This window comes from Diadema antillarum, unplaced genomic scaffold (genome assembly GCF_040938485.1).
Source record: "Diadema antillarum isolate AM-2024a unplaced genomic scaffold, OU_Dant_1.0 seq00002472_RagTag, whole genome shotgun sequence".
Classification (NCBI taxonomy): Eukaryota; Metazoa; Echinodermata; class Echinoidea; order Diadematoida; family Diadematidae; genus Diadema; species Diadema antillarum.
In genome coordinates, this window is record NW_027273078.1 from 27,650 (window position 1) to 40,482 (window position 12,833).

Genomic DNA, 12,833 nt, shown 5'->3' on the forward strand with positions numbered 1-12,833 from the left:
TTTTGTGTCTTGAGTTGGCATGCCAGTCCTGTTCTCAGAACTGACACATCCTCTGGATAGAGATGCCAGTATAGGCAAGCAGCATCCAGAGGACAAGGAGAGCTTGCAAATCATGGCTGCTACTTCCATTTCATACACCCAGGTCAGAGGCAATTCTTTTAAATAGAGTCTTGTTCAAACTAGCAGTATTGTATCACCAGCAAACATGACATGTTCCTAAATCAACCCATCATGAAACAGTTGGGATGAGAAGCAGAAGTATCCAATCCTGTGATATGATGCATGCTTTGTGTCAGCCTCCAGGAGGGAACCAACAACAAACCTCTCCTAAAAAGCTGACGAACATGTCGCTATGCATGCCATGAAAAACATAGATTGCACCATTACTTGTGAAACTTCTTAAAAGCAGGCACAGAATTTCACGAAAGGGTAAAGCTACATCTACCTGTACTTTGAAAGTAATGATGAAACCCTGCAACATGCTTACTTTTGAGGCTGGTATATTAAAAAGCATGTGCATTCTTGGAGTCAGTGACTGCACATTTTGATAACTGAGGCAAGGAAGGGGGGCATCTTATCCCACTTAAATCTTGCTGACAATCCAGCCCCACACATCAAAAACATACAAACAATCATGGTTGTAGTTAACAAAGAGGAGGGGCTGAACAGCGTAGGGTTCCTAAATCTGCAGGGGTAACCGGGTTGACAATGGTACAGACTAAATCTGTTTAATAGTAATATTTTCAATAACAAGAGCACACTAACTCCAGACTTGCAGGAGCTTCCCAATTGACAAGTGACTAACAGGTCTAAACATAGAGTTTTCTTCAGTTCTGACACACCTTACAGAAAGAAGGTTGAGATTTATTTTTTTTTCTAACTGGTGAATGAAATGGAAATTTTCCTCCTTCAATGGGATTCCTGTGACAATCAGTATAAATGTAAATGTCCATCAAGGGAAAACAGCATCTAATCTGATCAGCCTTTGGTGGTAGAGGCTTACAGACACAATAAAAGGAAAACTTAAACCAACAGGAGAGTAACTCCAGAATGAGTGTAAAAAAGAAGAAAAAAAAAACACCTTGAGACTAGGCTTGAAATCTCTGTCACGGCTTCTCAGGTGGTTCATTAGTGAAGGCGTCTTGTGCTTGCTCCGAGGGCTGTGGGTTTTTTCTGCTAATTGGTGGCGTGGTACTGGATGAGCCTTTCACTGGCAGAGGAGGTGGAGCTTGCTCCTAACAAATGAAAAAATGAAAAAGGCCAACATTAACTGACATTGAACACAAAATAGAAATTTTTAATGCTACATTACAGAAAGTGAGAAATTTATTCCATGTTTAGACTTTATGCAAATCCATTTTAGGTAGATTTATTTCAATCCTCACCTTATCTCTGTGGGAGCTAAGAGCGATTGGGAAGCCCGCTGGTTTGGGAGGTGGGTTATTGTGATCAATAACCTCAACCTGAGTGAAGTCTCCACTGGATTGCTTTGGGGGCAGCTTTGGGGGTGCATCGTTGTCCCCGTCTGAAGACTGGAGTGATGAGGTGGAGGAGGAGGTGTCTGGGGGGTAGACAAACAGACCAAAAATTGAGTACATCAATAAACACAATGACATACTGTAAACACTAACATTTTTTTTTTGTGGTTTTATATTAACAAATTTTGAGAACAGACTCCAGATGCCAAAAATAACAACACACACACACACACACACTAAATATTAGCAAAACTGAAAACAAAACTCTGCCCCAAAGCACTGTCCTGGGCCAGAACACTAGCACTGCAATATCAATAAATTGTTCAAAAGATATAATTAGAAAATGGCAATAGAAAATTATCATGGATGATTGATTTATCATTTGCGAATCTTAACCCAATTCTTATAGGAACAGGACAGCCCATGTATTGACCCAACGGAGAATTACAACTACCTCAGAGGCAGGTGTTTAAAGGTCTCAGGATGTTGATAACTGTTTACACCTTGTTAAAAATTATTATCATATAACATTTTTATGCAGAGTAAATAAGCAAAGTTGTCGCATACGCAATGTCCTGGTGGATTGGTCAGAAGAGCTACCTAAATGAAGTTGTTAAACTACACCATGCTAAATTACTCTAAAGACATTCAAGCTGTCCCGACTTTCCCAGTATCAGTAACATTTTTACAAATATTTGCAACACTATAGCTCTGAACTTTGTCAAATTCATCCACAAAAGCAATCTGTCCTTTAATCGTATCCCTTTCTTTTAACCTCCTGGAAGCATTAGATTAAAATTTTACTGCTATTGATGATCTTGTTTGGGGGAAGGGGAAGGGATTTGATTGTGTTAAAGGGACACTCACTCATAACATGCATAGTCCTGGCTCTTATCGGTCTTTGCATAGGAACATGGTTGGCTTTCTTCATGTCCTTCCTAAGAGGTCTGGCGCTGGACAGCTGATGAAAATGAACAGAACAAAAGAGAAGGACAAACCAAAGTAATTAGTCAATTCTGCCCCTTTTCTTTTCCTCTACAACACACATTGCCAGAAGCCCAAAACGAACCACAATACATCCTCTCCGGATACATTCATCCCCCCATCTATTAGTTTCATCCAGTCAGAGAATGTGTTAATTTCTTGACTATTATGTGAAAACGTGATGACTGCAGTCTTGTAAAACCATGGCACATTGAGCATAAACCATCAGATTTGGATGTTGTGTGCACTTTTCTTGCCATGGCTTTGCACTTCCCTATCCTAGGTTTTAATGTACAACATTTTTCCTTTGAAATAAGTGAGCATTCAGAAGTATCGCTGCGTGCATGTGAGACTGTTTAGGCTGTTCAAGATATGTATGCGTAAGGGTTTTAATTTCTTAATGTTTTGATTGCAAACATACGTATTCACTGTCAGAATTAAGAAACAAAACTGCACGGATATCTGAAATTGTTAAAGGTTATGTTAAAGTGGTCAGTAGAGCTGGAAGAAGCAGTGATTGCAAAACCAACGGCTGGGAAATCAACAACCTTGTTTTGAAAACAGCCAACACTTCATGTGTATGTCCTAGGAGAATTTCGACCTCCCTTCAATGATAAACTGTCTGGAAATGCTGTATTTCGACAGTGACAGTCTGTGGGGGGGGGGGGGGGGGGGGAGGGAGGAGTGAAGGATGTGAGAATAGACAAGGTGATAGCTGTGTACACAGACTTGCAAGTATAGTAAACAGTGTGGGGAATGATACGTCCCAATGACGTTGTTGGTACAGGCAATGAGGGCTGAAACCCAGTGCTTCATAGTGATCGGCTAGGTAGTAGCGATAGGGGAGTAGGCATCGCAACTGGGCTCAATAGGTTTGACCTCCAGCCTTCATAAGCCCTGCCCCTGCCACACAACTGGAAAGGGCATTCTTAACTCACATTTTCCAGTCTGTCCAATATTGGTGGTATATTACACTATTTAAATTTGTTGTTCACGTGTACAGTAAATGCACAGCAGATGTACTTAAGGCATGCAATCAAAGTTGGGCATATGGCAAATAATCTAATGGGCAAAATATTCTACTTTTTCACCAAAATCCATGATACAGTGATCAGTGATGGGCCTATGTCGTGTAAGAAATATACATTGCATTTCAGTTCACATGGACTAGAAAAAAACAACAACTTTAAATTGGCATTTTCACTATACAGTTACATAGTAGACATCCAGTTTACATTTATTGAGCATTGCAATTAATTTTGACACATCACATCTCTGCAACTCCCCCCCCCTTCTCTTTTTCCCTTTCCCATCAGTCATGTATTATCCATATCAAGCATTATAAGTTCTAAGCATAATAGAGAGAGGTGTAAAATACTCAGCACACTCATATGATAATATAGACAAATTATTTTCACACACACACACACACACACACATACACACAGCTTTTACAGTACTGCTACACTATATTATGCACTGATGGCTTTCTTCTCTTCTGAAATATTTCAATTCCCATAGAAGAAAGAAAAAAACTGAAATAAAATGAGATCACAATGCCATGCTGCGAAAAAGAAAAATGAAAGAAAGGGGAAACAATTGGAAGGAACCATCAATGAAATCAAAGGCAAGGAAATCTCCTCTCGTTCTTGCAAATGTCTTCAAACTGGTATGGTATGAAATAAGAAAGACATAGATTCACAGGAAAGGTAAAAAAGTCCTGCAATAGGAGACACATCAAACCAGTATTCCATTCCACACAAATCCTGTTCAAAGAAAACAAAAGCAAAAAAGTAATCGAAGAAAACTTATAAAATAAAAGTAGATAGCATGCAGTTAATACAAGAGTATGCAAAAAAAGAAAAGAAAAGAGAGAACCTCAACCAAGCTGCTTCGACCATAACTTTGGGATGAAGGGTCTCTCACAATCATACATAGCACATGGTTGAAGTGACAAGAAGTGCTATATAAATGTAGGCCTATATGTAGCCCAATGCTTTTATTTTTGTATTTCTGGTTCAGATTTGCTCTCTGCTTCAGCAAGGAAAGAGATTTTGAAATGCAGCTAAGTTGAGATAATTCAAATCTAGCTCACTCAACTTTTTCACCCCCTAGTCTTACAGTATGCTGCATACATGTTTCACTTACATTTTCAATATTCAAATGTTCACAAGTGGAGAGAGTAGAATCAACAGCATAAGCTGTATTTGTTTCTTGATTACACTGAACTCTATTAGAGCTCTCTGAAAAAAGGCTTGTTTTCCTCTTTTTTATGAGGTAAAAAGAACAGCCAGTGGTTTGTAGAGTCTGTACTTATACAGCCATTGATCCTGCCTTTAACAGCATTACTACGTGATACACTCATGGTACACTGTATGGCTGCTTCAAATTCATGACATATGGCCTTTCTTCCATAGTAGTATCACACAATATATTGATGTTTGTTTGACTTGTCTACTCTGGCAGCTAATATTATCAACAAAATAGACCTTATCTTTTAAATATCTGATGCTGAGTAGACAGTATAGCACAATGTTTGTGGGTTGTCTCTTCACTTGACAAAATAACTCTGTTATTACCATAATCTTTCATCAAATGCTAGATCAGGAATCTACATTTGTCCAAAACAAGCAGTTTTTGAGCATGACTTTGACCCAGAACATAGAAGCCTTTGGCATCTTCTATTCATGTGAGTTAAACAAATGAAAACTTTGGCTCAGCTTGCATAAATGAGAAAAATATCTAGGTGAGAAGCTGTCAGTGTTTGTGGGTGATCTCACTTTTCATATTAACCTGTTCTGTACATGATTCTAAATCCATATAGGTTTTGCACACCACCCACCAGACTCCCAATGGCAAGTGGATAACACGGGACCAATAGTGTCCTTAAAATAAAATAAAATTCACAAGTCAAGTAGGCATTTGAGCATCAATATCTTTTTCCTTTTTACAGTTGACAAGACAAGACATTAAACCTTTTGTTTGTATTTTGTTTTAATCATGGTTTGAGTACTAACATCTATTAATGGTATAAAATGTAGGCACATAAATTGGACATATATATCACAATAAAGAACTCTTCCCTGCTGACTTCGACTAGTTTGTTGGACTGGTTTTGTGTAGTTTTGACTGACAGCACATCCAAAGTGGGGTCACAACCCCCTCCCTCCCCCCCCCCCCCCAAAAAAAAAAAAAAACAAGAGACCCGCGGGTCACGCGCTCACCCGAGTATCGCAATTTCACCTTCCATGCATTCTTGCACACTTTTACCTGAGAACATTGGACATTTTAGGTCTGCATATGGCTCCCCCCCCCCCCTCAACTCGGGGGGGGGGGGGGGGGGGGGGCAGCCCTGGATCTGCAATTAACAAACTTGGAACTAAAGTCATCAATGTACAAACTCATGATATTAACTTTGCTTTATCATTTCTGGTTCTAGAGCAGAAGATTTTGAATATTCCTTAATGTGGGGGGAGGGGTGGGCCCCCTAGAGGCCCCCCAAGAGGGACATGGTGCCCATTTGAAGGAATTGAGATTCTATCCCCCTAGGGATGCTACCTGCTAAGTTTGGTCAAAATTCATCATGAGGTTTTCAAGAAGAAGATGAACATGTACAATTCAGGCTCCATTACAACTGTAGGACTTCTTCCCATCCCTCTCCTGGATCCCCAAGGGGGGGGGGGGGGGGGGGGGTGGGCACCCCTGATTCCGCCATGAACAAACTTGAAACTATGTGTGTCATCAATGTACTAACTCATAGTATCATCCAAGCCCTATCACTTCTGGTTCTAGAGAAGACTTTTAAAGGTTCCTTAATTTTAGGGGGTTTGGGCCCCCTGGGGACCCCCCAGGTAGGCCATGGTGCCCATTTGAACAAATTGAGATCCTGTCCCCCTAGGGATGCTAACTACCAAGTTTGGTGAAAATCAGACATGGCGATCTCAAAGTGAAGATGAAAATGTACAATTTAGGCCCCATTAGAACCCCTCCCCACCCCCCTCCCCTGGGTCCCAAGGGGGGCACCCCTGATTCCCCCATGAACAAACTTGAAACTACAGTCTTCAATGTACTTACTCATAGTATCATTTAAGCCCTATCACTTCTGGTTCTAGAGAAGAAGATTTTTAAAGATTCCTTAATTTTAGGGTGTTTGGGCCCCCCTGGGGCCCCCCAGGTGGGCCATGGTGCCCATTTGAACAAATTGAGATCCTATCCCCCTAGGGATGCTACCTGCCAAGTTTGGTGAAAATCGGTCATGGGGTTCTCAAGAAGAAGATGAAAATGTAAAAAGTTTACGCACGACGGACGACGGACGACGGACGACGGACGACGCACGACGCACGACGGACGCCGGACGAAGAGCGATCGCAATAGCTCACTTGAGCCCTTGGCTCGGGTGAGCTAAAAAAATCCTAACAATATACCTTTGGGCTTTCCATGAATACTGATGATCACCATGTCTTTTACTCAATCCTTTCTTTAAAGCTATGATTAACTCTCTTTACTTCTTAGCATGTATACAGCCCAAAGCCACCCCTTAAAAAAATCACATCAACTGCAGCAACCCTCATGTGTATGATATGTATGGTTAGGGGGATGTGGAAATGTATTTACATCATTTCAGTGTCATCCCACATTCATTTAGGGTTAATCTTCAGTTTATGTTCTATTTGTATGATATCATGGTAAATTCGTCTACATCAATGCAAGAGCGTCAAAAAGCACAGTCTTTCTGTCTTTTTTTTTTTTTTTTTGAATAGAGATTTAGCATTGTGTGATCCCTCTGGGTGCTGAGGGGTGAATAAAGGATCATCTGGGCCCTGTTTCATAAAAGATGTTGGGATGACAACTCTTGCCGGAATGGCAACTTCTCATAGCAACAGCCAATCAGGAAGCTGGATTTGTGTCGTTACCATGACAATTGCCATTCCAGCAAGAGTTGTTATTGTATCAACCTTTTATGAAATGGGGTCCTGGTTTAACCCTAACCAGGCCGGGCTTGTTGGGGTGTTCTGTGGCGGAGGGGGGGTTGATTCAACCCCCCCCCCGAGATCTCGGCCGTCGATCGCGCAATCGCCATGAAAATTGGCACATGCATTACCTGTGGCGTAATGTACCACATTATACAAAAAGAAATGGAAATTTCCATTACACTAATCAATTATGCTAATATATGCATAAAATCATACATTTTGCTCTAAATCAGAAAGTAAAGCTCCTAGAATCCTAATTTTTGGTGATAACAATCTTTGTAGCATTCCTAACAATGTACTGGAAAAAAAAATCCGGTATCAAACTTAATTTCTTGTGTATTTTATTGTTTTATTAATTTCTTATGTATTTCTGTTTTTTGACCTTTTGTTTTATCATTTTTTTTCACAAAATTTATGACAGAACCTTTTCCAAGCATAATTATGCTAAAATTAATTGATTTCAGCCTATGAAAGTGAAAATAATCATATCTTTATGAATAAGGTGAGAAAACTCCATTTGCATAGACTTTACACACAAAATCACGTTTTTGAGCCATTTTCGGTCTGACAGGCATGTAAAGTAAAAAGTCAGCGAACGGCGCTGTCAAAAAATTTCGCGCGGCGGAATAATCACGAAAAATGTTGAGGGGGGGTTGATTACCCCCCCCCTCCCCCCCCCCCCCCCCCCCCGGCCTTTTTGGGGTTAACTCACTGAATCACTGAAAGCAACTTACTTTTGTCATAACAGACCCAATGCTGGGGAGGGTATGGGCTAGCCTTTCGCAAGTTAAGAAGCATTATTACTACCAAATGTCTCATTAAATTATTTGCAGAAAGCAAGAAAAAAAATCATTATTCAGTTTTGCATTATGCTACCTTTCATTCTCCAAACTGCATGCAAAGTTTTGAGCTTAAACAGATATAATTATAATATTTAGAAAAACAAAAAGCCTTTTAAGGGGCATCAACAGAAGCAAAGTAATAAATAATGAAAAAGATTTAAAAATTGGATTATTGCAAGAAGAAAAAGCTCCAACAGAAGGCACTGTTTTAATATTGATCTGGGGAGGTTAGTGGGGCATGGACTGAAACAAAAATTTGAATAAAACTGCCATCATTTCAATCATAATTGCAACTCAGCTTTGCTGCTATCCATGAAGCACTGCCGCTTTTATTTCTGAGCAATTTATAGTCAAGAGGATGCACACATGTATTCAAGCTGACCTGGGAAAAAAAGAAATGTTTGTTCCATAAACTAAAGAAAAAAAAAAAGAAACAGTACTGAACAATCCCTTAGGTGTCCATAACTCTAACATACAATATTCTGCAAGAACAAACTCACGACTAATTGCTTATACAAAAATTACACTAAGAAGTGTGCTACAATTGTAAACATTGCTGTATACATGTGTATGTGTACTTTGTACTTATGTACAGAAGATGTGCCCACATAGAGCTTTATTTGGTGATGAGACATATTGAACTGAAAACCAAAGAAAAAAAGAAAGACATGTTTTTCAAAGTAATTATTCTGGACCCTGCACTCATTTGCAAGTTTGCCCATAATACAGTGTTATTAGCTTGATTTCTCACATGGATATATTTCCTATCCCATCCCCCAAACAAACAAACAAACAAACAATATACAATATCTCTTGAATTTGCTGGTGTTTGCCATGGTGTCTTAAAAAATCTGTGATTCACCAATGATCTGTGATATATCTGTGATTCACCAATTATGCACGCAACCGCATTACACTACTTTTTCAGGGTAGAAGCATCACATTTTCTGGCTGAATTGCTTCACATGGTTTGAATAGAGCTAAAGCAAATACTAGTACACCTTGTCACTTGGTTTCAATAAATAGTAATACTTCTTACACAGTTATGTCAAGTTTCATCTCACACACTTCTTACTACAAAAATGAGTAAAATTCCCATGACAAATGACACTGTAGTTTTGTACTGTGATTGATTTCACATTTGCTTTCAAAGCCACATGAAACTACTTAATTTATTCAACCTCACATCTCCTTGCTGAATTTAGACAGGACTATGGCCCTAGACTATCTCATGTTTTGTGAACTAAATTCCTGCCCATGTCTACATCATCTTTGTGAGTACAAGCCAAGGTTTTGCATGCATTTGTGATCCCAAATACCACTACCAGTGGATGTCTCCTTCATCCAGTGTGACTGTGTTCCTATGTAATGGTTGACGGCTCATGAAGATGATCAGTTTTTATAGGGGAACAACTGGGGATGGCAAACACCCTCACTACCCAAAAAGCAGAGGTGGAAAGTGCATTGTGGGCTTCAGGTTTATATAACAGATGTGTTGCCTCATGATCCCTACCAGCACATCCTCTATAAAATTATTTTGAAAATCCACCTGGTCCTGGAATCTGGTTTTTTGCACAGCTCCTTGCCACCCTGCACATTCCTGCATTCAGGTCAAACTCACAGCATCAACGTTGACATCCTAAAATATTGACTGATGCATAAATTCTATAGGAAGGGTTTGATCCCTGAACTTCACTCTTACTAATTTGAGATACAGTATTTGCCATAAAAGCCGCTGCAAAACAAAGAAAATAATATGAAAATATTAGGTTCTTTTATCACGACTTCAAAAATAATTATTCTTTGTTATGCAACAAGTGAGGTATCACCGAAAAGGCTTTATTTTGCTCCATCTGACAATGAATTTACTCAAAATTGTTTAAAAATGGCACATAACCTGTTTTACAGTCAAACTTTTCATATTGAGACATGAGGTATATGATATTGAAACATGGGGTATATGATGAGGTATATGACATTGAGGTATATGATATTGAAGTATATGATATTGCTGTCCCCTATCAGTGCCTTTCATGAGCTGTCAACCATACTCCAGGAATTTATCAGATAGCTGCTCTAAAAACAAAACAAAACAAAACACAAAAACAAAAGTGAATAATAGAAAATATGCCAACTAATTCTAATGTAACAGAACTTCGCAAAAAAAACTATTACGCACTAGCATGAACCTGAATATACAAATAAAATAAATGTACACCTGGCTAATTATGCAGTTTGCTAGATTGTATTCATATATACAAATAAAATAAATACCTGGCTAATTATGCAGTTTGTAGATTGTATTCATACAAATAGTGCTGGCATTTTAAGTTCTAAAAAGTTCTAAAACCCACTACAAATGAATAATATGAGATAGAAAATAACAAAAAATAAATAAATTTGACTATTAAAAAAGCAAACTGACACACTGGTAATCATAACCCTAGAAACATGTTTTAAGTGAAAGAATTGAAATAAAATGAGATAATATGAGCGGCAGAGAATACTTGGCATGCAAAAAGGGGAATTTACCGAGCTGTCAGACTGCTTTCTACGTCTTCTAAGGGAGAATCCCTGCTAGGGCAGTGGGAGAGAGAGTTTTGACAACATCCAGACATTTTATGCATTCACTTGTGGGTGTACAGACATAGGATGACATGTTCATTTAAGCATTTTAAACATCATGCACAGTCATGCATCCATCAGTCTCGGGGGACATCTCTCTAGCTGGGACCAGAAAGGCATCAACTCCATTGACTGAAGATAGCATGCATGTATTCTGGTTCAACATGGGACAGTATCATGTCCATCAAATGTATACAGGAGTTGTGTTGTACACTCATAATCTATCTCCATGACATAAATATGTTCATATTCAATATATTGAATTATGAAAAGGGTTTATGTTCCATCAAAGATGGGAGACAGATTAATGCAATTCAATGCAATCACTTCAAGAAAGTGTGGGAATTCTACCTTTGAGTTTGAGACAATCTGACAACTGTACTGCATGGGTGGATCCAGGAATTCCATAAAGGGGAGGCCCCTTTACAAACAAAGGGGGAGCATGCCCCCCTTTTTTCTCTTTACTTCTTTTGTTTTATCAAAAAATAAAGACGGGATGCGCGCCTGGTGCGCCCCCCCCCCCCCCCCCTCTGGATCCACCACTGTACTCGTAAGATCTCTACCGAAACGTACATTTGTGATATTTGTCTCTTCCAACCTGCCACATTTGTAGGAAATTACAACAGATTAGGTAAAATTTTGTCAACAAAACATTTGACAATCCCCTGTACACATCTGATGGTTAATTTCTGTAGTACATGCATACAGTCCATTAACAAACACAAATGATCCTAAATCAGGAAAACTTGTTTCATCTCTTGTCAAGACATGAAGAGATAATATTCAATATTTTAGGCAACTTCCTCTGGAATCAGGAAAACTTAGCAGCTCATCATACATGCTTTATTAACACACACTCCCATCATCTTCTAGCAGTAAAATAATAAATAATAATACAGAAGGTGATCCGAGAGGATACTCGGAGCACCTAATTATGGAAAATCTTTATAGCACTTAGGACAAACATGTTTCGAAGCGCTTTACAAAGAAAAAAAAAACAAACCTGGTACATGCCAACAAGCAAAAATGCCTTTCTTGTTCATTACACTGGGTAACTACCCTGCACACTAACACACATCATGAAAGTTTGGGGAAGAAGAAAATGAAATCATATCATGCCTTTATCATTCAACAGTGCTTCGGGGGTAAAAACACAAAATAAACATACCTCTGGTAACGATACCTCTATTTACAAGATTGCTTTTGGCTTTTACTACCTCAGAGATACAGGATTTCCTACATCTATCTAAAAGTTTAAAAGGTATTGACTTTTGCCTTATAGCTATTAAGAAACAGACACTGTTCAATATCAAAAGTGACTTGCATGTTTGTCTACCATACTTCCATCTGAATGAATAAATCTTTATTATCAAAAAACTCTTCTTTTACTTGGTCACCTACACAACACTGTAAACTTTCTAGTTTGAGTAATCATTTCATAATGAAAAAGAAAAAAAATGAAACATGTTCTCTTTTTGCATTCTATGAAAGTCCAACAATGACATATGACCAACAAAAATCAATTCCCCGTAATTGTCAAATTGTCATCATTTAACAGAGAGCTTGTGATTTCAATCTTTTAGCTCCCTGACGATCTTAAGAAACGATATATCCAGCAGAAAGTAGCATTTCAAAAGCAAGAGCATCCAAGCATAATATGGGTGATATCTCTGTATATTCTAAAACGAGGAATGTTCCCGTGCATCTTAATTTCGCAAATTTCTCGAGAGCCAAGATTCGCAAAATTAAAATGCAAATAAAAGTTCTTGTCTACACTATATGCATTGAATGCCAGTGACAATTTGTGAAAATTTCATGCTGCTAAAATATTTTGTTTTACAGTATTCAGAATGTGATAATGAACTGGAGAGCACAAGTTTGAAACATGAATTATTTATGATATATATATATATATATATATATATATATAT

The 12,833-nt window shown here is 38.5% G+C and overlaps 1 pseudogene; it reads right to left on the bottom strand.

Annotated features, from left to right (window-relative positions):
- Positions 1–1,007: 1,007 nt before the first annotated feature.
- The window catches only part of LOC139714850 (dedicator of cytokinesis protein 1-like), a 55,777-nt pseudogene continuing 43,951 nt past the window's right edge, over positions 1,008–12,833 (bottom strand).